Genomic DNA, 25,170 nt, shown 5'->3' with positions numbered 1-25,170 from the left:
CTGTGTGGTGTAGTATATAGAGGATGTGTCGGCTCTCCTGTGTGGTGTAGTATATAGAGGATCTGTCAGCTCTCTTGTGTGGTGTAGTATATAGAGGATCTGTCAGATCTCCTGTGTTGTGTAGTATATAGGGGATCTGTCAGCTCTCCTGTGTGGGGTAGTATATAGAGGATCTGTCTGCTCTCCTGTGTGGGTCTTACAAATGGTACTTTCATCTGTTTTACTGTCAGTGGAGAGATGGCCAGAATTAGATCTACTTCACCATTGACAGCAGTGTATCACTTGGCCCTGTCCTCAAAATAGATGCAGGTTCCATTGGCAGGACCTTAAAAATATTTATTGTGCCGTTATACCACACAGGCCCTGACTGAGACATGTGTTTTTCTATTGCCTGGAGTTTTTCTTTACTTAATGAATAATAAAGTTGAATTGGTTATTGGTTAATATACACTGGGTTTGAGATTATATAACGATATTACCGCATTTTGCAACAAAATTGGTTTTCTTGTACTTTTTCTATATAACTGCATGGTGGGCCCCAAGTATGATTTTTCTCTGGTGGGCCCAAGGTAGTCCAGTCCGACGCTAGGCAGATTCATTCCTAATTAGTTGAACTTACAGCTTCTAACTCAGTCCGTGGCTTGACACCATTATAAGGATTGAGTAATATTTTTCCACCATCAGCTTTACTTACATAATCTGACATCTAGTGGCGCTATACAGTAGGTATTATTATTATTTATTATTATAGCGCCATTTATTCAATGGCACTTTACATGTGAAAAACGGGTATACATAGCAAAAACAATTACAATAATCTTGAACACAATGTGACGGCGACTGGTACAGGAGGAGCGAGGACCCTGCCCACAAGGGCTCACAGTCTACAAGGAATGGGGTGAGGATATGTGACGCCCTCCCTGGGAAATGGGGGTGACTCGGAGCCGGGTCAGTGTAGGGATAGCGGGGGAGGCAGTCGTGGCCTGGACCCGGTCCGTGCCCAGGGCGGTCACATAAAAGAGATAACGGGCTTTCAAGGATAAGTGGTATTTTGACTACGCCACCTGTGGTGTCCGGTGATGGACACCAGCGCTGCTACAGTCCACTGAGGCTTGTGTTATGGGCAGCTAAGATGGAACGGCTCTCCACAGGCGGAGCAGGCCTCAGGGCAGTGTGAGAAGTGATGGTGGGTGCAGTGCCACGCAGGAAATAACAGGCTGAGGCGGTGTGTGAAGTCATCCAGGGTTTTTTTTACTCACTTTCAGATGAACTTTAGCCGCAAAGCTTCCCTCTGCTACACACGGCGTACTGCGGCCACCGGGAAGGGGGTTCAGCACTTTCCAGGTATATCAGGAGCACCTGTCGAGACCCCTCTGGTGTGTGTTCCTCTCCATGGTAAGTTCACCCACTAAGTCTTCTCCTGACTGTGTGTGGTATGAACGTGGTGAAAGGCCGGGTCCCACTGGGTAAATGCAGTGTAAGAGATACAGGTGGCGTAGGCCGCTCCGTCTGTATCCCCCTGGGATCCACTAAGCCTCCGGGCTTTTCCGACTGAGACGTGAAGTAACAAAGTCAGATATCCGGGGCTGGTTACCCCTTTTGCAGCAGGAATCCCTCTGGCTAGGCCAAAAATGAAGAATACAGGTGGCGTAGGCCGCTCCGTCCGTATCCCCTGGGATCCTTTTGCCTGTGGAGCCTATCTCCTCCCCTCCCCTCCAGGCCTTCTTAGGTAAGGACCTTGACCGGGTAGAGACAGTGGTTAACTCTGACCCGCTCCTCGCCTCAAGGCCAGAGTACGAGGACTGTGTATCTTCGGTCAGCTGCAGCCTTTTGCTGGAATCTAGCAGAAGACCACCATCGGAGACGAAGATCACAATCAAAGACCTTGAACTTAAGATGGCCGTAGATTAAATATGTATCAATAAGTGTTTACTAAAAGTGTGTCCTCCACCCTCACCCACTACATGGTTTCCCCTATCTTTGGTTCCCCCCATCTACTCTATCCCGGGACGGGGCAGCACCCTAGTGCATTTAGGCCCCCTACAGGACAGGAGTGGTGTAGTGTTGAGTGTGAAGTGGGGTCCTGAGTGATGCTCCATCCTTACCTGGAAGAGGAGATACCACACCTCAATTGAGGTGCAGTACCCCTGTGGTGACTGAACCCTCAGGGGCGCCACAGATACAGTAGGTGAGGGTAGGGCTGGTCGTGGTGCGGTATGGTGGAGTGATGGTTAATGCAAGTTGTAGGCTTGTCGGAAGAGGTGGGTCATCAGGCTCCTTTTAAAGGTTTCCACGGTCGACGAGAATCTGATGTGTTGTGGTAGAGAGTTCCAGAGTAGGGGGGAAGCACGAGAGAAATCTTGTATGCAATTGTGGGAGGAGGAGATAAGAGGGGAGTAGAGAAGGAGATCTTGTGAGGATCGGAGGTTGCATGCGGGTATGTACTGGGAGACTAGGTCAGAGATATATGGAGGAGACAGGTTGTGAATGGCTTTGTATGCCATGGTTAGGGTTTTGAACTGGAGACTCTGAGCAATGGGGAGCCAGTGAAGAGATTGACAGAGAGGAGAGGCCGGGGAATAGCGGGGGGGACAGGTGGATTAGTCGGGCTGCAGAGTTTAGGATGGATTGGAGGGGTGCGAGAGTGTTGGAAGGGAGGCCACAGAGTAGGAGGTAGCAGTAGTCAAGGCGGGAGATGATGAGGGCGTGCACTAGTGTTTTTGCAGATTCATGGTTGAGGAATGTGGGAATCCGAGAGATATTTTTGAGTTCGAGTCGGCAGGAAGTGGAAAGGGCTTGGATTTGTGGTTTGAAGGATAGTTCAGAGTCCAGGGTTCCCCCAAGGCAGAGAGCTTGAAGGACTGGGGAGAGTGGGCAGCCATTGACGTTGATAGATAGGTCAGTTGGGGGGGTTGATTGAGATGGCGGAAAGATGATGAATTCTGTTTTGTCCATGTTAAGTTTCAGAAATCTAGCAGAGAAGAAGGATGAAATAGTGGACAGACATTGTGGGATTTTGGTTAGTAGAGAGCAGATATCCGGTCCAGAAAGGTAGATCTGTGTGTCATCAGCATAGAGGTGATAATGAAAGCCATGAGACTCTATGAGCTATCCCAGTGGGACCCAGCTGTCCCAGTGAGTACGTAAAGTATTCAGACCCCTTTACATTTTTTACTCTTTGTTTCATTGCAGCCATTTGGTAAATTCTAAAAAGTTCTTTTTTTTCTCATTAAAATACACTCTACACCCCATCTTGACTGAAAAAAAGCAGAAATGTAGAAATTTTTGCAAATTTATTAAAAAAGAAAAGCTCAAATATCACATGGTCATAAGTATTCAGACCCTTTGCTCAGACACTCATATTTAAGTCACATGCTGTCTATTTCCTTGTGATCCTCCTTGAGATGGTTCTACTCCTTCATTGGAGTCCAGCTGTGTTTAATTAAACTGATAGGACTTGATTTGGAAAGGCACACACCTGTCTAAGACCTCACAGCTCACAGTGCATGTCAGATCAAATGAGAATCATGAGCTCAAAGGAACTGCCCAAGGAGCTCAGAGACAGAATTGTGGCAAGGCACAGATCTGGCCAATATTATAAAAGAATTTCTGCATTACTCAAGGTTCCTAAGAGCACAGTGGCCTCCATAATCCTTAAATGGAAGAAGTTTTGGACTACCAGAAGTCTTCCTAGACCTGGCCGTCCAGCCAAACTGAGCAATCGTGGGAGAAGAGCCTTGGTGAGAGAGGTAAAGAAGAACCCCAAGATCACTGTGGCTGAGCTCCAGAGATGCAGTAGTGAGATGGGAGAAAGTTCCACAAAGTCAACTATCACTGCAGCCCTCCACCAGTCGGGCCTTTATGGCAGAGTGGCCCGACGGAAGGCTCTCCTCAGTGCAAGACATATGAAGACCCGCATAGAGTTTGCTCCAAAACACATGACTATTAGAAATAAGATTCTCTGGTCTAATGAGACAAAGATAGAACTTTTTGGTGATAATTCTAAGCGGTATGTGTGGAGAAAACCAGGCACTGTTCATCACCAGCCCAATACAATCCCAACAGTGAAACATGACGGGGCAGCATCATGCTATGGGGGTGTTTTTCAGCTGCAGGGACAGAACGACTGGTTGCAATTGAAGGAAACATGAATGCGGCCAAGTATAAAGATATCCTGGATGAAAACCTCTTCCAGAGTGCTCTGGACCTCAGACTTGGCCGAAGGTTCACCTTCCAACAAGACAATGACCCTAAGTACACAGCTAAAATAACAAAGGAGTGGCTTCAGAACAACTCTGTGACCATTCTTGACTGGCCCAGCCAGAGCCCTGACCTAAACCCAATTGAGCATCTCTGGAGAGACTTGAAAATGGCTGTCCACCAACGTTCACCATCCAACCTGACGGAACAGGAGAGGATCTGCAAGGAAGAATGGCAGAGGATCCCCAAATCCAGGTGTGAAAAACTTGTTGCATCATTGCAAAGAAGACTCATGGCTGTACTAGCTCAAAAGGGTGCTTCTACTCAATACTGAGCAAAGGGTCTGAATACTTATGACCATGTGATATTTCAGTTTTTCTTTCTTAATAAATTTGCAAAAATTTCTACATTTCTGTTTTTTTTCAGTCAAGATGGGGTGCAGAGTGTACTTTAATGAAAAAAAAAATAGCTTTTTAGAATTTACCAAATGGCTGCAATGAAACAGAGTGAAATATTTAAAGGGGTCTGAATACAACCTCTTCCCCAACGTCTCTGGTTGTACTCTCTACGTGAGGCGTCTACTGCAACCACTTCTGGCAAAGATCTGTGAAACTGGTGCCTCCTACAGGTGGGAACATCCCTTCCATCTCATCGTGAATAAAGAGTGCTAAATTTTACCTTAAACGACCCACAGATCTGTCTTCCCTCTTCAAATTTGAGTCAGGACCCAGTCCCTATCCCCAACTGGCTGTCAATAGATGGGTATCCTCCTTTTCTGCAATGCCTACATCCGAGACGACGTGACCTCCCGTCACAGGATCCTACTTGAGTCTGTCATTGCTCTCCTTCTTCAACCGACTTACCTGATGAACCCCCTGTACTGAAGTTCCACACAGCACCATCCAAACTAAGAGACCCATCATAACTGTTCAAGTTGCTGTAGCCCTTTTATCAGTTAATATTGTCTAATGGACTGATATGCTGAGATCCTGGAATGTTATCCTGCTGCATATACTGTAGGTCTGGATCTTAACTTTCAAAATGATCCTCATCAGAAAATACGGATAGCAGAGGGAGGGGGGGGGGATATTGTCTATCGGGTACAGATTCAAATGTGGTAATTTTTCTCTGAATCTAGGTTTCAACCTTTTACATGATATTGATAGTATTTTCAGTTTCTATTGTGATCACTTACTAATGCACAAAAGAATGTGCCTTCCCCTGTCCTTCAAATGATAGCCATAGTTCTGGATGGGGGATGTGGTTTTTCGCTAGTGTTCTCATTTATAGGTGTCTGGTGTCCTAGGGCACTTTTTCTTTCTAGTAGTTGCTCTTTTTAACCCCCCTAATCTCCAAGAGTTTGGAGGCTGCCCAAGAATCTCCCCTGGGCAATTAGCGTTAGCTTTGCTCTCTTTTGTTCTTTTGGTCTATCTTCTCGTTTTTTTTCTCCTCTTTTCTCTTTCTTCTCCCTCCTCTTTGTCCTTTATTCTTCCCGTCCTCTTACCTCTCCTAGCCCAACACAAAAATGCTGCCAGAGCACTACTCTGAACCTACCTTAAACGTTAAAAGTTTACATAACCAGGAGAAAAGGTCCATTTTATTGAACCACCTTTACAAGAGGAAGATGGATGTCGCTTTTTTGCATGAAACCCATTTTTGCCAAAACAAACCTTACAAGATCTCTAATTACAGGTTCCCTATGATTTACCACAGCACCTCTCCTGAAGCCAAATCCAGAGGTTCCTGCATACTCATTTTACGCTCAGTTTAGTTGGTGCTCACTCGAAATGATGGAGAGGGCTGTCTGCTAATGGTCAAAGTCTCATTTGTTCTAATAAAGTCATGTTCTATTCCCTGTACCTACCCAACTCAGGCCAGGACAACGCACTTTTTACCTATCTAGATCAACTGGCAATATTTTCAGAGTGTATACTGATTTTAGAGGGAGACTTTAATACAGCCTTTGACCCTTCTATTGACAACTGCAAGGGGGTATCTTCCCTCTCACTCCCTGCACAACAACATATACTAAAATGTCTACAGGATCACCAATTGATTGATATGTATCGCCTACGAGAATTGATTATTTCTTGTTAAGATATCAGGACATTTATTTGCTTCAAAGTGCTAATATAGACATTATCTTCTTCTCGGAAAGCGCCCTTGTTAGTGTCTGTGGCTCTTCCTGCCTTTTGAGTCAAGCAGTTTCACTGGCATTTGAACTTATCTCTTCTCGATGACCCAATCATTAGGACCGATTTGCAAGAATCTCTTGACATACAGTGGGTACGGAAAGTATTCAGACCCCTTAAAATTTTTCACTCTTTGTTTCATTGCAGCCGTTTGGTAAATTCTAAAAAGTTCATTTTTTTTCTCATTAGAGAAGATTGGTGGACAGCCATTCTCAAGTCTCTCCAGAGTTGCTCAATTGGGTTTAGGTCAGGGCTCTGGCTGGGCCAGTCAAGAATGGTCACAGAGTTGTTCTGAAGCCACGCCTTTGTTATTTTAGCTGTGTGCTTAGGTCATTGTCTTGTTGGAAGGTGAACCTTCGGCCAAGTCTGAGGTCGAGAGCACTCTGGAAGAGGTTTTCATCCAGGATATCTCTGTACTTGGCCGCATTCATGTTTCCTTCAATTGCAACCAGTCGTCCTGTCCCTGCAGCTGAAAAACACCCCCATAGCATGATGCTGCCACCACCATGTTTCACTGTTGGGATTGTATTGGGCAGGTGATGAGCAGTGCCTGGTTTTCTCCACACATACCGCTTAGAATTATCACCAAAAAGTTCTATCTTTGTCTCATCAGACCAGAGAATCTTATTTCTCATAGTCTGGGAGTCCTTCAATTGTTTTTGAGCAAGCTCTATGTGGGCTGTCATATGTTTTGCACTGAGGAGAGGCTTTCGTCGGGCCACTCTGCCATAAAGACCCCACTGGTGGAGGACTGCAGTGATAGTTGACTTTGTGGAACTTTCTCCCATATCCCTACTGCATCTCTGGAGCTCAGCCACAGTGATCTTGGGGTTCTTCTTTACCTCTCTCACCAAGGCTCTTCTCCCACGATTGTTCAGTTTGGCTGGACGGCTAGGTCTAGGAAGATATCTGGTGGTCCCATACTTCTTCCATTTAAGGATTATGGAGGCCACTGTGCTCTTAGAAACCTTGAGTACTGCAGAAATTCTTTTGTAACCTTGGCCAGATCTGTGCCTTGCCACAATTCTGTCTCTGAGCTCCTTGGGCAGTTCCTTTGAACTCATGATTCTCATTTGGTCTGACATGTACTGTGAGCTGTGAGGTCTTATATAGACAGGTGTGTGCCTTTCCAAATCAAGTCCTATCAGATTAATTAAACACAGCTGGACTCCAATGAAGGAGTAGAACCATCTCAAGGAGGATCACAAGGAAAGAGACAGCATGTGACTTAAATATGAGTGTCTGAGCAAAGGGTCTCAATACTTATGACCATGTGACATTTGAGTTTTTATTTTTTAATAAATTTGTAAAAATTTCTACATTTCTGTTTCTTTCCAGTCAAGATGGGGTGCAGAGTGTACTTTAATGAGAAACAAAAATAAACTTTTTAGAATTTACCAAATGGCTGCAATGAAACAAAGAGTGAAAAATGTAAAGGGGTCTGAATACTTTCCGTACCCACTGTATATTCCGCTGTAAACTCTGTTGAGGGAACGGATCCCTGTATTGTGTGGGAGGCACACAAGTGTGTGATTAGGGGACTCCTTATTAAGCATGGGGCCCATAAAAACTTGAATGCGCTCAGGAGATCATCTGTCTGCTGGGGGCGATTGGGAAAGAAAGATGACATAAAGTCTTTGATAGTTAAACGTAAATCCCTGCATTCATTACTCTTGCCCAAAGCAAAAGCTGATCTCTCCTAATGCCATTACTTTGAACATGGCAATAAAAGTGGTAAGTCTCTGGCCAGAGCCTTAAGAACACAGGGATCTAACACTTATATCCCTTCTATCATGGATAAGTCACAAAGATGCAAACACCTGCTACCTGACAAAATGTTGACTTTAAATCACACATCCAAAAATACATTAAGAAGTGTGGTTTTCCCTCTTTGTCTGATGCTGACACAGAATCTCTTAGGCTAAGTGCCCACGATGCAGAAATGCTGCATATTTTTTACGCTTCTCCCTGGCAGGAAAAACGCATGCGGATTTTAAATGCGGTTTTCCCGCCAGGTAGAAGCGTTTGTGAAGCGTTTTTGCATGCATTTCCGCATGCGGGTTATCAAGCGCTTTTCCAAGCGATTTTAGCATCACTTGGAAAAGTGCTTGATAACTTGTTCACACTATATAAATCCATGCAACCGGCATGGATTTATAGTAGTGTGACCAAGTTAGTTAAAAAAAGAATAAGAATGGTGAAAAATAAAAAAAATAAAGTTTATACTCACCTTCTGATGTCTTCCCGGTGTTTTGTCTGCTCCGTCCGGTGTCTTGCACTGCTTGCGGTAGTGTGAAGGACCTGCGGTGACGTCATTGAGCCATGTGATGGGTCACATGACTCAGTGACGTCATGGCAGGTCCTTCACATCAACACGAACATTGCAAGACACCGGATGGAGCAGACAAAACACTGGGAAGACATCAGAAGGTGAGTATAAACTTTATTTTTTATTTTAAATTCTTTTTTTACAGTTTCTATGGTACCCAGGTCTGGATGAGAGTCTTCTATCCTCCAGACTTGGGTACCATCCGCACATTGAACCGTGTGATATCCACATGTGCAAATGCAGTGATGCGGATGTCACGCGGTCCAATGCAAGTCAATGGCGGCGATTACGCTGAGTGTCCGCAAAATTAATGGACATGCTGCGGATTTTTGAGCGCAGCATAAACGCTGCGGAAAAATCTGTAGCATGGGCATTGAAAGTGCGGCTTGTCATTGGGGACCATGGGGGGCGGATTACCAAGCGTTTCCCAAGCGTTTATGCTGCGGAAATTCCGCGGCATAAACGCTTGTAAAACGCTACGTGGGCACCCAGCCTAAAGCTGTCATATATTGTAGAGGAACTATGGACTGCTGTAAAGTAAACAAAATCAGGGAAGGCCCCTGCCCAGAATGGTTCTCATTACCATATTATAAGTTCTCCTGGAATGTCTCTCTCCTCATCTTATCTCTAGCCTCAATGCGATATCTAAAATCTAAAGGCTCTTCTCTCCCAGGAGATTCACTGCGAGCTCACATATCAGTTATCCATAAGGAAGGGAAAGACCCATACCAATTTGCAAACTACAGACCTATCACTCTTCTTAATGTAGATATTAAGCTGTTTGTGAAAATGCTTGTATCTAGATTATCTCCGCTTTTAACGGGCAATATCCATCCGGACCGGGCAGATTTTATGAGGGGTAGAGAGGCGAGGGATAGCATAACTAAGGCTTTGAACCTAATACACAGAGCCAGACATAAATCTCAGCCACTTATGATTTTATCTACTGATGCAGAAAAGGCATTTGATAGGGTAATTTTTTTCTTTATGAATGAGTCACTGTTTTGACTGGCCCTAAACTCCAATATGCTATATTGGATTTCCACCTTGTACTCAAAGCCAACCACTAGTGTAAAGGTAAACCGACTATTTCTTTAACTAACTTGTTGGCAGAATTCAGTACATACAATGGCCTCTCGAATTTTAAAATTAACTTTTCCAAATCAGAAGCCCTGAACATTAATACTCCCCACTTGGTCTAAGCACCCCTGAAAGCCGCATTTAGCTTTAAATGGGCTAAGTTAGTCATAAATGACTTAGGGATATTATTACCAAACGACATAAACCTGACATATTCTCTTAACTTTCCCAAGCTACTTAAATCGGTACAAGAGAACTGCTCAAGATGGACAAGGAATGCCTTTACACGGTTTAGTAGAAGTTCAATCTTTAAAATGAATATTCTCCCTTGAATCCTATGTGTCATTCAAGCTCTTCTGATTGGCATCCCTTCATGCTTCTTTAGGAGTCTCGCTATGGTTCAGACTAACTTCATATTGTCTGGTAAATCTCCCCGTATCAGCAGAACTATACTATACCATTTTCATGGGGTATAGCCTTGCCTGACTTCAGATCATATTATATTGCCTACCACCTCTCTAGATTTCTGGACTAGTGTAGGAATGGTTCTGGGAAAGTTTGGGTCAGGAATGAACAAAGCTTTACAAACATCCCTCTCAGTACTACTCACTGGTTAGACCTTTCTATGGTTACTGCACTTAAAGAGATTGTCCACTACTATTAACAATGCCCACATCGATTTAAACTGTGGAAACAAGTGTTTTTGTAAATACCTTCCGTGGTCATTGTTGCCTGTGAGCTACGCTATCGCTGACCGCTCACCAGGCATCACGTGACCCAACTGCAGCCGGCTCCAACATCCGCTGATGTCAGGTCAAGTGATGGGCTGTGGATGGAGTTTCACCGCACTTCACAGCTCAGCATCCACCACACGTTTTCCCAATGAAAGCAGAGAAGAGGGAAAGCGTGCGGTGGATGCTGGGCTGTGATGTGCAGTGAAACTCCGCCCACAGCCCATCAATCAGGGGGGGTCACGTCACTGGGTCACTCCTGGCTGCAGCTAGAACTTGACCTGACATCAGCGGATGTCGGAGCCGGCTGCAGCCTGGTCATGTGATGCGTGGTGAGCGGTGAGCGATAGCGCCGCTCACAGGCAACAATGAACATGGAAGGTATTTACAAAAACACTTGTTTCCACAGTTTAAATCGATTGGGGCATTGTTAATAGTAGTGGACAACCTTTTTAAAACTCACCCCACGATTGGGGCTACTCTTGCATGCTGCAACAATTCCACAGTAGCTTCCTCAATCCCACCACAATCCTCCTTCATGTACTCTACCTTGGGTTATCTGCTTTTGTAGCGCCCCGAGGGTTCGGCCGCTACAGGGCTATTGCACCTCAACCAGAGGTGTGATATTCCACTCCCGGGTAAGAATGGAGTGTGGACCAGGGCTCGGTAGGCTGCATGCATCACACACACCCCATTTCCGGGGGACAGCTCAATGGTGCTCCCATTAGACAGTAATGCAGGCACGACAGAACATGTCCCTGACTGGAGTGGGGAGGGGGGAGGAAAACCCAGTGATGTAGGAGCAGGAGGGGACGGTCTCTGGGCATAGGTAGGAGCCCATTGGTTGCAAGTCACCTGGGCTCATACACTAGGGGAAGGTATATAAGGTGGACACCATCTTAGTTCTGAGTCAGTTCAGTGAGGAGAAGTTCAGTGAGAGAAGGAGTTCAGCCAGAGAGGGCTGACAGGGAGCTGTGGCTCAGTCTGGGCCCAGCTCCACGAGGCAGGCCTAGGGTGAAGGCCGGAGCCAGAAGGAAGGAACAGAAACAGAAAGGAACAGGAACAGAAAGGAACAGCAAAGAAAGAGAAGTACCCAAAGTGGAGAGAGGCCCAGAGACACGAAGGTAGAAGGAACCCTAAGGACCCAGGAGATTACGGGTGACGGGTTGGCAGAACAGGGTACCGGATCCCAAGTTGGTAGAGGCGACTAATCCTTAACCAAGAACCGGAGGTTGTGGCCATCTCTTGGTGCGACCCCTCGCTACACCTACTAGAAAGGCACACCACATAGGGTCAGGGAGGTGAGCACGAAGCGCTCCCAAGAGAAGGCCTGCGGGAGCTGGACAGACGTAGTGTCACGGCCAGAGAAAGGAATGGAAGGGAGACCTGTGCCACACTCTGGAATTGCCTGGGGGTTGACCGAGCCCCCGCACCTGGTGGACGCAGCACGGCTTGGGCAGTCATTGTCGGCGGAGTGACTTGGAATATAAAGAACTGTCAGTAAAGAACTTGAACTGCAACCCCATATCTCTGTGCTTCATCGCCGCACCAACACTACTAGTGCTGGGACGCCCGTGCACCACCACTCCCATCATCCACATTCCCTGCCCTGAGGCCATACTCTTCCCGTCGGGAGTTATCCCATCTTTAGCTGCACACACCACACCGGCCTCAGCAGACTGCCTTGCAGCGGCGGTACACCCTGACCACAATCCACGGGTGGCGTAGTCGGACATTAAACCACAAAAACCCCATAAAAGACTGCCACTGGTTTGACCACCCTGAGCCACGGGACCGAGTCGCCGCAACGCGGAGACTACAACCCCCAGCATCACACAAAAGGGCCCGGTTCCGGGTTCCCCACGTGGCCCAGGGGGCGCGTCACTTTTCCCCCTGGGGATGCAGGATGAAGTTTTTCACTCTTGGTTAAAGAGGTTGTCCACTACTTTTACATTGATGCCCTATCCTTGGGATAGGGCATCAATGTCTGATTGGCCGGAGTCTGACACATGGCACCCCCGCCGACCTGATGCTATTGGTGGTGGTGGTGGCCGGAAATACTTACTTGTGGATCTTGGCCATCTCCTTGAAGTGGCTGGGGCTTGGTACTACACATCCGCCTTCTATTGCTTTGAATAGGAGGTGGATGTGCAGTGCCAAGCCCCAGCCACTACAAGTAGATGGCCAAGGTCCTCGAGTACTTCCAGCCACCGCCGCCACCGGTAACAGCTGATCGGTGGAGGTGCCGGGTGTTGGACCCCAGTCGATCAGACATTGATGCCCTATCCTAAGGATAGGTCATCAATGTAAAAGTAGTGGACAACATCTTTAAACAGTGGCTGTTTAGAGTGACATATTTTGGAGTGGGAAACATGTGGCCTTCAAAGGAACATCTTCAGGGCCTCTCTTCTCCCTCCCCACTGGGATTTTGGAGAATTGGTCAGCTCTCTCCCTTTCTTCACTTACTCTCACCTAGAGCTTTTTATAAAAATGACAAAATTAATTTTGAAGTTGACTGCTTGAACACAGGTCCTTGAGGCATACTTTGTCTTTTTCATACACCCTACTCATTGACTCCCCGGACCAGCCAAAAACCCGTTTTCAGACCCAATGGGAGGGCGATCTGGTCCATACCCTGATGAAGGTTCTCATGAAGCGGGCTATAAATTGCTATCCTGGTGGCATCGGGTCCCAACTCACCTATTCTCTATATTCCCAGATGTCCAATGTGTTGAAGATGCTGGGAGGAGGAGGGTGATATGTTTTGGTCTTGCAAACTTCTCTTCCCTTTCTGGGAAAAAGTACAAATAGTGATACGTAAAATCACAGATCTCATCTCAGACCTGGATCAAGCTCTCGTCCTTCTCCATCACTGCAACATCCCTTTAACCCCTTCACCCCCGAGCCTGTTTTCACTTTCATGACCGGGCCAAATTTTACAACACTGACCACTGTCACTTTATGAGTTAATAACTCTGGAAAGTTTCAACAGATCTCACTGATTCTGGGATTGTTTTCTCGTGACATACTGTACTTCATAATAGTGGTAAAATTTCTTCAATATGACTTGCGTTTGTTTGTGAAAAAAATGGAAGTTTTACGAAAATTTTGCAATTTTCAAACTTTCAATTTTTATGCCCTTAAATCAGAGAGGTATGTCACACAAAATAATTAATAAATAACATTTACCACATGTGTACTTTACATCAGCTCAATTTTGGAAACATAATTTTTTTTGTTAGGAAGTTATAAGGGTTAAAAGTTGACCATCAATATCTAATTTTTCCAACAAAATTTACAAAACCATTTTTTTAGGGGTCACATCACATTTGAAATTACTTTGAGGGACTTATGTGACAGAAAATACCCAAAAGTGACACCATTCTAAAAACTGCACCCCTCAAAGTGCTCAAAACCACATTCAAGAAGTTTATTAACCCAGATGATGTGGGGACTTGCTTCTTTTGTGGATTGATTTGAAGCTTTTGTTGGGAACATTTTACAAAACATTTTGGATCACATTTATCGGGCGCTATACGCTGAGTAGTTATATCGGGATTTCCATCTAAATCTCCGAGTGACGTGATTCAGATGAAAGTACCGAAGGATCCATTCACTATAATGAGGCAGCATAGTTACTCTGGCCTGTGTTCAGTGTTGTCCTTTTCAGAAGTGCACAAAACTGTGGCCAACAGCGCTTCTATGCACGCCTAAAAAGGCGAACACTGCCGGATCACAGGTCAGACCTGCCCACAGTGCCTCCATCTGCCTCATTATAGGAAATATTCCACTGGGGGTTCCGTCTGAATTTCAGAGATTTACACGGAAACCCTGGTGTAAGCCTTCAGCGTAGAGCGCAGGATAAATATGAGCTGAGCAATACTGCGATCTTTGGGAGGTAGAATGAACAAATCAACAGCAGGTGAAGAATTGGTTTTATTTATTTTTTACGCCGTTCCTCGTGTGGTATAAGTGATTAGATGACTTTATTCTTCGGGTCGGTGCGATTATAGCAATACTAGATTTATATTGGGTTTTTATGTTTGGCAGCTGTCACACACTAAAAGACGCTTTTTATTGCACATCGCCATATTTTGAGAACTATAATTTTTCTATATTGCTGCGGATGGAGTCATGTGAGGGCTTGTTTTTTGCGGGATGAGTTGTTGTTTTTATTGGTACCATTTTCGGGCATGTGCCATTTTTTGATTGCTTTCTATTCCAATTTTTGGAAGGTAGAATGAGTAGAAAATAGAAATTCAGCAATTGTTTTTTATGCTGTTCCGCATGTGGTAAAATTGATAAGGCAGCTTTATTCTTCGGGACAGTACGATTACAGCAATACCAAATTTATATCTTTTTTATGTTTTGGAGCTTATACACAATAAAAACTATTTTTTATAGAAAAAATAATTATTTTTGCATTGCTTTATTCTGAGAGCTATAATTTTTTTATTTTTCTGCTGATGGAGCTGTATGGCAGCTTGTTTCTTGCAGGACAAGATATTTTCAGCAGTACCATTTTTATTTACATTTTTTTTTTTTATCGTGTTTCATTTTACTTTTTGTTCGGCGGTATGATAATAAAGCATCGTTTTTTGCCTCTTTTTTTATGGTGTTCACTGTAGGGGTTAACTAGTGGGATAGTTTTATGGGTCAGGTCGTTCCAGACGCGCCAATACCAAATATGTGTACTTTTTTTTTCCCCATAAAAAATATTTATTTATAGGTAGAATATATATATTTTTATTTTTTTGTGATTTTTTTTTTAAATATTGTTACAATTTTTTTTGCATTTTTTCTTACTTTTTTACTATAGGACTTTCACTTTTTTTCAGCCTGATTACTTATAAAGAATAGGGATGCAGGAGCATTCTTATGCCTTATAAACTGTCAGTGCTGCACTAACACACAAACTTGCTAGATCATGCTAGGAGCATGGATGACATAGGGTCACCATAGCAACGATCGGGGCCCCATGATGATGTCGCGGGGTCTCCGATCCAAGGGCAGAGGGGCTTTCTTCCTTTTGCCTGTTCGTTAAATGCAGCATTTAGCGGGTTAAAGTGCCAGGAGAGGTGCGGGGCCCGGGTGTCAGTTGTCAGAATCAGCTGACACCCGGCGGCGATCGCCCATGCACAAACCCCTGTGCGCGAGTGATCTCAACCAATGCAGTATATATAAGTCATGGCGAAGTCCTTCCCGACAATGACATATATACACTGCAAATGTTGGGAAGGGGTTAAAAATGTACAAAAATTCTATATTAAGACACCTAATTGCGTCTTCTAGAGCATGCATTCTTCTGTTATGGAAAAAAGATACCATTCCAACAATCTCCCTCTGGTTTTGCAAAATAAATGAGGTTATGCTAATGGAGGAACTTACCTTATTTTGCGGACTATAAGACACACTGGACCATAATACACAACCCACATTATATTTATATATTATATAATATTTTACATCCTGTTAACCAATGTACACCTTGTGCAATTACCTTAGATTGCATTCTGCTTTCAGATATTGTGATGATACTGTTTATTGTTATTTCTCTTTTGCGATGGTTGAACTACCAAACCCGGCACGATTAGTGCATTATGAGTGTATTTTTGTTTCTAAAGATAAATAAAAAAAAAAAGCTGTTTTATCACTTTTTCGCCACACTGAACAATGTAAAAACAAAAACAAAAAACTTCCTGAATTGCTGTTTTTTTGTTACATTTTGCTTCCCAAAAAGTGGAATACAAAGTGATCATAAAATGTTTTGTGCCCAAAAATGGTACCAATAAAAACTCCAACTCATCCTTCAAAAATCAAGCCCTCACTTGACTGTCAGCAGAAAAATAGGAAAACTATAGTCTTCAAAATATGGTGATGCAAACAAAAATTATAATTCTTTATTATATCCATTTAAAAAAGGCACTGATGATGACCACGTACATGGGGTTTGAGGAAGGAAAAAAGTGCAATGAGTTCCCCTGAATGTGTTTCGAGCACACTACATGCTCTTAGACTCAGTATACTATGTAGTGTGCTCGAAACGCGTTCAGTGGAACAGTGGAATTCATTGCACTTTTCTCCGTCCTTAGACTTCATGTATGTGGTCGTCATCAGTGCCTTTTTTAAATGGATATAATAAAGACTTAATGATTTTATATCGTGGAAGCTGGATCCGTTTCCTTGTTTGCAGGTATAAAATTCTATGGCACACCCATGGTGTCAATATGATCACTGCACCCTTAGATGAATTCATTGAGAAGTATAGTTTGTAAAATGGCGTCACTTGTGGGGGTTTCTGCTGTTCTGGCACCTCAGGGGCTCTCTAAATGTGACATGACATTCACAATCAATTCCAGCCAAAATGGCACACCATATTTCAAATAGCGCTCCTTCTCTTCTGAGCCCTGCCATGTTCCAAAACAGTATCGTGTACTTGGGAGAAATTGTACAACCAATTGAACAGTTAATTTTTTCCTGTTTTTCTTGTGAAAATCGAAATTAAGGGGCTAAAACAACATTTTTTGGGAAAAATGTATTTTTTCATTTTCATGGCTCAATGTTATTAAATCTGTGAAGCACCTGCCGGTTCAAGGTGCTCACCACACATCCAGATAAATTCTGTGAGGGGTGTAGTTTCCAAAATGGGATCTCTAGTGGCGTTTTTTCACTGTTTAGGCACATCAGGGTCTCTTCAAATGCGACATGTCATTCACTATCTACTGCAGCCAATTTTGCGCTCCAAAAGCCGAATGTGCACCTTCTCTTCCGTGCCCTGCCTTGCACACAAACAGTAGTTTTCCACCACATATGGGATATCTGTGTACTCAGGAGAAATTGTACAACAAATTATATGGTTCATTTTGTCCTGTTACCCTTGTGAAAATGCAAAAGAAGGGGTTAAAACAATATTTTTATGGGCTAAATTTACATTTGAATTTTTTACTTCCACATTGCTTTAGTTCTTGTGAAGCACCTAAAAGGGTTAATAAACTTCTTGAATGTGGTTTTGAACACTTTGAGGGGTGAGGTTTTTAAAATGGTTTCACATTTGTTTGTTTTTGTCACATAGACCCCTTAAAATCACTTCAACTGTGATGTGGTGCCTAAATAAATTTGTTTTGTAAATTTTGTTGGAAAAATGAAAAATTGCTGCTAAACCTTTAACCCTTGACTTCCTAACAAAAAAATGTTGTTTCAAAAATGATGCTGATGTAAAGTAGACATGTGGGAAATGTTACTTATTACCTATTTTGTGTGGTGCTGTCTGGTTTAATGGCATAAAAATTCAAAGTTTGAAAATTGCTACATTTTTTTTTTCCTTCAAATGTTTGATATTTTCATAAATAAATGCAAATCATACTGACCAAAATTAACCATTAATATGAAGTACAACATGCCACGAAAAAACAAACATTCTCAGAATCACTGGGATATGTTGAAGCGTTCCAGAGTTGTTACCTCATAAGGTGACACTGATCAGAATTGAAAAAATTGGCCTTGTCAGGAAGGTGAAAAGAGGCTGGGAGGTGAAGGGGTTAAAAAGAAGTCACTCTTAAAACCAAGAATTCTGCTTCTTTATACAACTTTAGATGTCAGGTATTGAGGAAACTTTAGGCCACGTTCAGTATTTGGTTGGTATTTTACCTCAGTATTTGCAGCCAAATTATATTATACTTTTCCTCTGATTGTTTCACTCCTGGTTTTGGTTTACAAATACTAAGGTAAAAATCTCACCAAATATTCCATGTGTGTGTGGCACCCCAGGTCTGGTCGCCACAGTGGCAGCAATGTCATGTCTGAGAGCAGGTGGGAGGTTCCCTGGTTGGGGACAATTAGCATGCAGCACCTCCTGCCTCAGTCCAGGGAGGGGAGAAATCTGCCCTTTATAAACTGGATCTGGGGCGGAGTTAGAGAGACAAGTTCCAGACCAGGTTCCAGAGAAGTTGCAGATAGGGACAGGTCAGCAGCAGGCTGAGGAGTCCCTGTAGGCAGAGGAGGAACACGAGGCCAGGAGGGGAGCTAGCAGAGCTCATCCTGGCTAGAGACTTACAAAGCCGGACACTGGAGTCCGAGGCTGTGAGGGTTTTAAGCCCAGCAGCAGAAAACCACCACGCAGGGGACTTCAAGTCCTCTGGCCCAAGGAAGCATGGAGGCTCAGCCACACGAGAGGGATCACTACTGCCCTGGAGGGGTGAGAGGTATGGAAGGCCCGAGTCGCCAGTCATACGGGCGAGAACAACACGGTACACTCAGAGACGTGGGCTACCACTACACTACAGCGGGATAGCCAAGAAAGAGTGAAGTCAGCACGGTAGGCCTACAAACTCCCCCTGACCAGCGGGATTTCCCAGTTGCTCTCAGACTGACCAGGCCTCCATTGTTAACCTGTATTCCGGGCGGGTCCCTTAATACCGCCAACAGTAAAGACCCTGAATTGCATGACCGACTCCGTGTGGTTACTGCTGCTCCCGCGCACCATCACCACCAATATCCCTATTTACTGCCCTGAGGCTATACTTCTCCCTTGGGGAGTTATACTACCCTCTGCTGCACCCACAACACCAGCCTCAACGGTCTGCCCTACAGCGGCGGTTCACTCTGACCGCAATCCACGGGTGGCGTAGTCGGACATTTAATCACAAAATCCTATAAATAGACCACCATTTAGGTTGACCACCTTGAGCCACGGGACCGGGTCCCCGCCACGCAAGGACTACAACCCCCAGCATCCACAAAAGATCCGGTTCCGGGTATCCCCACACACACACGGCCCAGGGGGCGCGTCAATGCCACAGTAATGCCGTTCATGATTCCTTATATCCCCAGAGCGGCATGGTTGCCCCAGTACTCAGGGGAGTCGCATAACCTGAGCGACTTTAAAGAGAGACTGTATCGCCTATTCAAAGTACACCCCTTGACGGAGGAACAAAAAGTGAGCATACTGATAGGCCAGTTAACCGGCGCGGCCCAACGAGAAGTGAAGTCCTGGTCAGTCAGGGACAAGGGGACCGTGAAGGAGATTTTAGCCCGTCTAAAGGACACTTTTGATACCCGCACCTCAGCAGAGATCAAAATGAGATTTTATGGGTGCAAGCAGCGGGCCCAAGACAGTATAAGAGACTATGCTTTGAATTTGCAAGAGGCCCTGAGAGCCATTAAGCAGACAGACCCTGACAGTGTGCGGAATGCAGATAAACTGCTGACTGAACAATTCATTGAGGGTCTGCTGTCCAGCGCCCACCGAACCCAGTTACGCGTAATGGCCCTGCAGGACCCTGAGTTAGACTTTGCACAGTTTAAGGACAGAGCCATCCGGGTACTCCGAGAACCCGCACCCGGTGGCGACGCCCCAGTCTATAGAACCTGCAGGAGCCAATGCACAGACTACGAATAGTACCCCGTCTACTGACCTGCACCATCAGGTCCAAGAACTGACCAAGAGCGTTGCCGTACTAACCAGGACTGGGCAGTCATTACAGGTATCCTCTCCAGGAAAGATCCAGCTGGCTACCAGTCCGGAGGACATCCCGTGGGGCTGACAGAAGAGGATCCCACCGTCCAGAGGGAAGCCAGCGGACCGCTACGACCAGGATGGACAACCCATCTGCCGCCGCTGCAGCCAGCCAGGACATATTGCGAGGTACTGTAATTTAAACGAGCCCAACCTGGGGCAGAGGGCCAACCCCCAGGCGTAAGATCATCAGGCCCGTCAAACTGGCGTGACAAGTATGTGGGGGGACGACCTTGCCTGTGGTACTGGATGGCATTCCTATGAGTGCACTGTTGGACACCGGGTCACAGGTAACCACCATCCCCTATGTACTTTTCAAGCGGTACTGGAATGACACGGATATTACCCGCTACCCAGATAATGACTTGAGCATCATGGCCAGCAATGGTCAACCCGTGCCGCAGTTGGGGTCCAAAGAGGTGACCATCAAAATTGGTAAAGTCGAACTGCCGGCGCACGGACTGATTATTGTGGACATTGACCGTCGTGAAAGTCACCCTAAAATAACCTTGGGTACTAACGTTATTGAAACTTGTCTTTCAGAGATAATTGTTATATTACAGCAGGTTGCAATGAATGCCAGCTCCAGCCAGCAGCGTGTCTTACAAAAAGAGATCAGAGCCCTGATGAAGCGGCAACAGGTAGAACTGTCTGGTGGTGAGATTGGTAGCGTTAGGATGAGTGATCCGTTCCCTATCGCCATGCCCCCAAAAAGCGAAATGATGATCTGGTGCCGGACTGCAATCGGGTTAAGAGGTAGAGACTACCAAGCTATGGTAGAACCCATTTACTCAGACAGTAGGCCCACCATTTTGACAGCACGGGGGGTGGTTGATATCCGCCATGGGAGGGTACCCGTCCGCATCCTAAATATTGGGGAAAGAGAAGTACACTTGCCCCGGTATGCCACTCTAGCCAAATTGTTCACCATTAACCAAAACTCTGTAAAAGCCGTGGAACCCTTGCCTCCATCTTCCCCAGAGGAAGGTAACTGCTCCAAAAAATAAATGGAGGACTGGTGCCAGAAGCTGCACGTGGGCACTGACTCCACTCCCCCACACCAGAATCAGGGAGTCTACCGGGTGGTTCAGGAGTACGAAAGAGTCTTTAGCAAACACCCGCTAGACTTTGGGCAAGTAAAGGGGGTAGAACACCAAATCCTCACAGGAGACCATCCACCCATCAAAGAGAGATACCGGCCTGTACCCCCTGCACACTATCAGAATGCCAAGGGTATATTACGGGAAATGAAGGAGGCTAGGGTGATCAGGGATAGCTGTAGCCCCTGGGCAGCTCCTCTAGTTCTTGTAAAAAAGAAAGATGGCACGATGAGGATGTGTGTAGATTATAGAAAGGTCAACAGAATAACACACAAAGATGCGTACCCGTTACCTAGGATAGAGGAGTCTTTGGCTGCATTAAAATCTGCTAACTTCTTCTCTACTTTGGATCTCACTAGCGGGTACTGGCAGGTTCCTGTAGCAGAGTCAGACAAGGAGAAGACCGCCTTCACCACCCCGATGGGTCTCAGTGAATTCAACTGTATGCCGTTCGGACTCTGCAACACACCAGGGACCTTCCAGAGGCTGATGGAGTGCTGTCTGGGGCACAGAAATTTCGAGACGGTCCTACTCTACCTGGACAATGTCATCGTGTATTCCAAGACCTATGAGAACCATCTAAAGCACCTGGCAGAGGTGTTTGATGCCCTGGCAGGCTTCGGCCTAAAGGTGAAACCCTCCAAGTGTCATCTACTGAAGCCAAAAGTACAGTACCTGGGACACGTGGTGAGTGCTGACTGAGTAGCCCCAGACCCTGACAAGATCACGGTGATTAAGGACTGGCCAAGACCCTCCAGCATAAAGGAAGTACGGCAGTTCCTCGGGTTGGTAGGCTACTACCGAAAATTCATCTCCGGGTTCACCAAAATGGCAGCCCCTATGCAGGACCTCCTGTTAGGTCAGTCAAAGACTAAAAGTCAGAAGCCGCCCTTTAAGTGGGACAAGCTGAAGGAGGAGTCTTTCCGCCAGCTGAAGATGGCCCTCACGGGGGATGAGATCCTGGCCTACCCTGATTACGGCAAGCCTTTTATCCTCCACACTGACGCCAGTAATTTAGGGCTAGGAGCCGTACTGTCCCAGATCCAGCAGGGCAGAGAACAGGTAATTGCTTATGCTAGCAGAAAGCTGAGACCCACAGAGAGAAACCCTGAGAATTATAGCTCCTTCAAGCTAGAGTTCCTGGCAGTGGTGTGGGCGGTCACCGAACGCTTCAAGCATTACCTGGCTTCTTCTAAGTTCACTGTGTACATGGACAACAACCCGTTGACACACCTGGACACTGCAAGACTTGGTGCCCTAGAGCAGAGATGGATGGCCCGGCTGTCCAATTATAAATATACTATCAAATACCGGACAGGGCGCGCAAATGCCAACGCAGATGCATTGTCCAGAATGCCTCACTTGCAGGACGGGGGAGAGGATCCAGAAGAACTGGAAGAAATTGAACTCCCTGCATTCCACCGTCATGGGATCACCCAGTGTTCCCACTGCGTAAAGGAGAGGTGCTCTGCCACTGCTACGTTCAATCCCTTACCCCACCACGGCTGGGCAGAGACGCAAGATAGTGACCCTGCAGTCTGCCTGGTAAAAGAGATGCTGACCCACCTTGATCCAGATGCTCCAGAAGAGACCAAACAGCTGTGGAAGGAGAGGAGCAAGCTGTTTCTCTACGAGGGGAGGCTGTGCCGCAGAACCGTCAACTCTCGAACACATGAGCTGACCTGGCAGGTAGTGGTCCCACGGCGGGATGCGGCTATGGTCCTAGAAGCATACAATGACGGCGCAGGGCACTTTGGATGGAAGAAGCTGGAGTTCCTGTTGCGTGAGCGGTTCTTCTGGGTAGGCATGAGAGGGGCTATAGAGAGATGGTGCAGAGCCTGTGGCCCGTGCAACCTAAGGAGGAAGGACCGCGCAAGCCAGAAGACTCCCCTGCGGCTCATCATCACAAAGCAGCCCCTTGAGCTGGTGGCCCTGGACCACGTAAAGCTGGCTCCAAGCAGATCGGGATACGTCTACGCCCTCACAATCGTAGATCACTACTCCCGGTTCCTAGTGGTGGTCCCTGTCAAAGACTTAACAGCTCAGACGGCCGCCAGAGCCTTTCAGCAGCATTTCTGCCGCCCACACGGGTATCCAGAGCAAGTGTTGACTGATCAAGGTCCAGCGTTCGAGGCTGAAGTCTTCCAGGAATTCTGCAACCTGTATGGCTGCAAGAAGATAAGGACAACGCCTTACCACCCCCAAACCAACGGGATGTGTGAGAAAATGAACCACGTAGTACTAGACCTGCTCAAGACGTTGCCCCTGGAGGAACGCAGCCTGTGGCCTGAGAAACTGTCGGATCTGGTGGTCTTGTATAACCATATCCCAGTAAATTCTACCAACTGCACCCCAGCTTACCTAATGAGAGCAAGACCTGGTAAGCTGCCAATTGACCTGGAGATGGGAGTCCTGACACCCGAGGACACCTCACCAGAAGCAGACTGGGACACAGAATGACAGCAGCAGTACCGGAAAGTACAGGAGAGTGTGGAGCGAAGTCTGTCTCAAACAAGAGAGAGGCAAGAAAGAAATTACAACCAGCATGCTCCTGCTGCTCCCCTGGCACCTGGAGAGCAGGTCTTGAAGAGGAAGAGACGGCTCCACAATTTGGATGACCAGTGGGAGAAAGACCCGTACACCGTACTGCCCTCAAGCCATGAAAACCCAAAGGTATGTTTTATCAGTAAGGATGGAGGAGAGACCACAGCCACTGTCTCCAGAGACCACCTGAAGAAGTGTCCCGAGCAGCTGCAAAGCGCTGATGAAGACCAAGATAGCCCTCAACCCGCAGAGGAAAGGGAAGAAATGGTCAGTACAGTGCTCAGAGAATTTCCCCGGTCCTGGACACAAATCAACAACGCTATAGTGGTACCAGTCCTTACCTTTCTCCAGCCAGCCCCTCAAGGGCCTGCAGAAGAGCAAGTAGTGTTGGAAGAGCAAGTGGCCCCGGAGGCCGAAGAGTACATACCAGCAGCTCAGGAGAATCAACCCTCTGCTAGAAGTGAACCAGCCATGCCCGTGGTGAGCCAAAGAGTACGCAGAAAGCTGCCCAACCTACCCGTAACATCTGCAAACACCTCTAGTGCAGACACGAGCACACCCAGTACACAGGGGGTGAAACAGGGGACCCGAATAGAGTACCACCAGACAGTGGGTTACGTAGGTCCAACAGGAGTACTAAAGGTCAGGTACCCGCTCGCTGGAGAATCTAATATGTCGTATTTACCTGTATAGATGCAAAAGTTGGAAATGTTTAATGTCTGTGTTACCTGGTTATTAATTTTGTTTTTCTAGTTCAATGGACTAACAGGTTATGGACAATGAATAGCCGGAACTGTACCTTGTACATAGTTGCACCTGGTAAGGTGCCCTCTTTTGAAGACGATCACAGAACACAAAACCCGTGGAGGTGGCTTTAGACGTGGTCCAACTCCGGATCATCAAAGCCCTGTAGCCACCCCAGGGCCTACGTGGAGGGTTTGGGATGGGTCCCTCAAAGTGCATCATGGGTGACAAGGACACCTGGTTACAGGAGCGCCGTGACCTAAAAAGACTAAACTTCTTGTATATATGTTACTGTATTGTTATTACCTGTTGTGTTTTTGCAAAATGTGTTTAGTCCCGGAGTACTAAATTTCACTAGGGGGGAATGTGGCACCCCAGGTCTGGTCGCCACAGTGGCAGCAATGTCATGTCTGAGAGCAGGTGGGAGGTTCCCTGATTGGGGACAATTAGCATGCAGCACCTCCTGCCTCAGTCCAGGGAGGGGAGAAATCTGCCCTTTATAAACTGGATCTGGGGCGGGGTTAGAGAGACAAGTTCCAGACCAGGTTCCAGAGAAGTTGCAGATAGGGACAGGTCAGCAGCAGGCTGAGGAGTCCCTGTAGGCAGAGGAGGAACACGAGGCCAGTAGGGGAGCTAGCAGAGCTCATCCTGGCTAGAGACTTACAAAGCCGGACACTGGAGTCCGAGGCTGTGAGGGTTATAAGCCCAGCAGCAGAAAACCACCATGCAGGGGACT

This window comes from Phyllobates terribilis, unplaced genomic scaffold (genome assembly GCF_046119375.1).
Source record: "Phyllobates terribilis strain yellow unplaced genomic scaffold, ASM4611937v1 Scaffold_1__5_contigs__length_1240528914, whole genome shotgun sequence".
NCBI lineage: Eukaryota > Metazoa > Chordata > Amphibia > Anura > Dendrobatidae > Phyllobates > Phyllobates terribilis.
Note: the sequence above shows the minus strand (reverse complement) of the source record.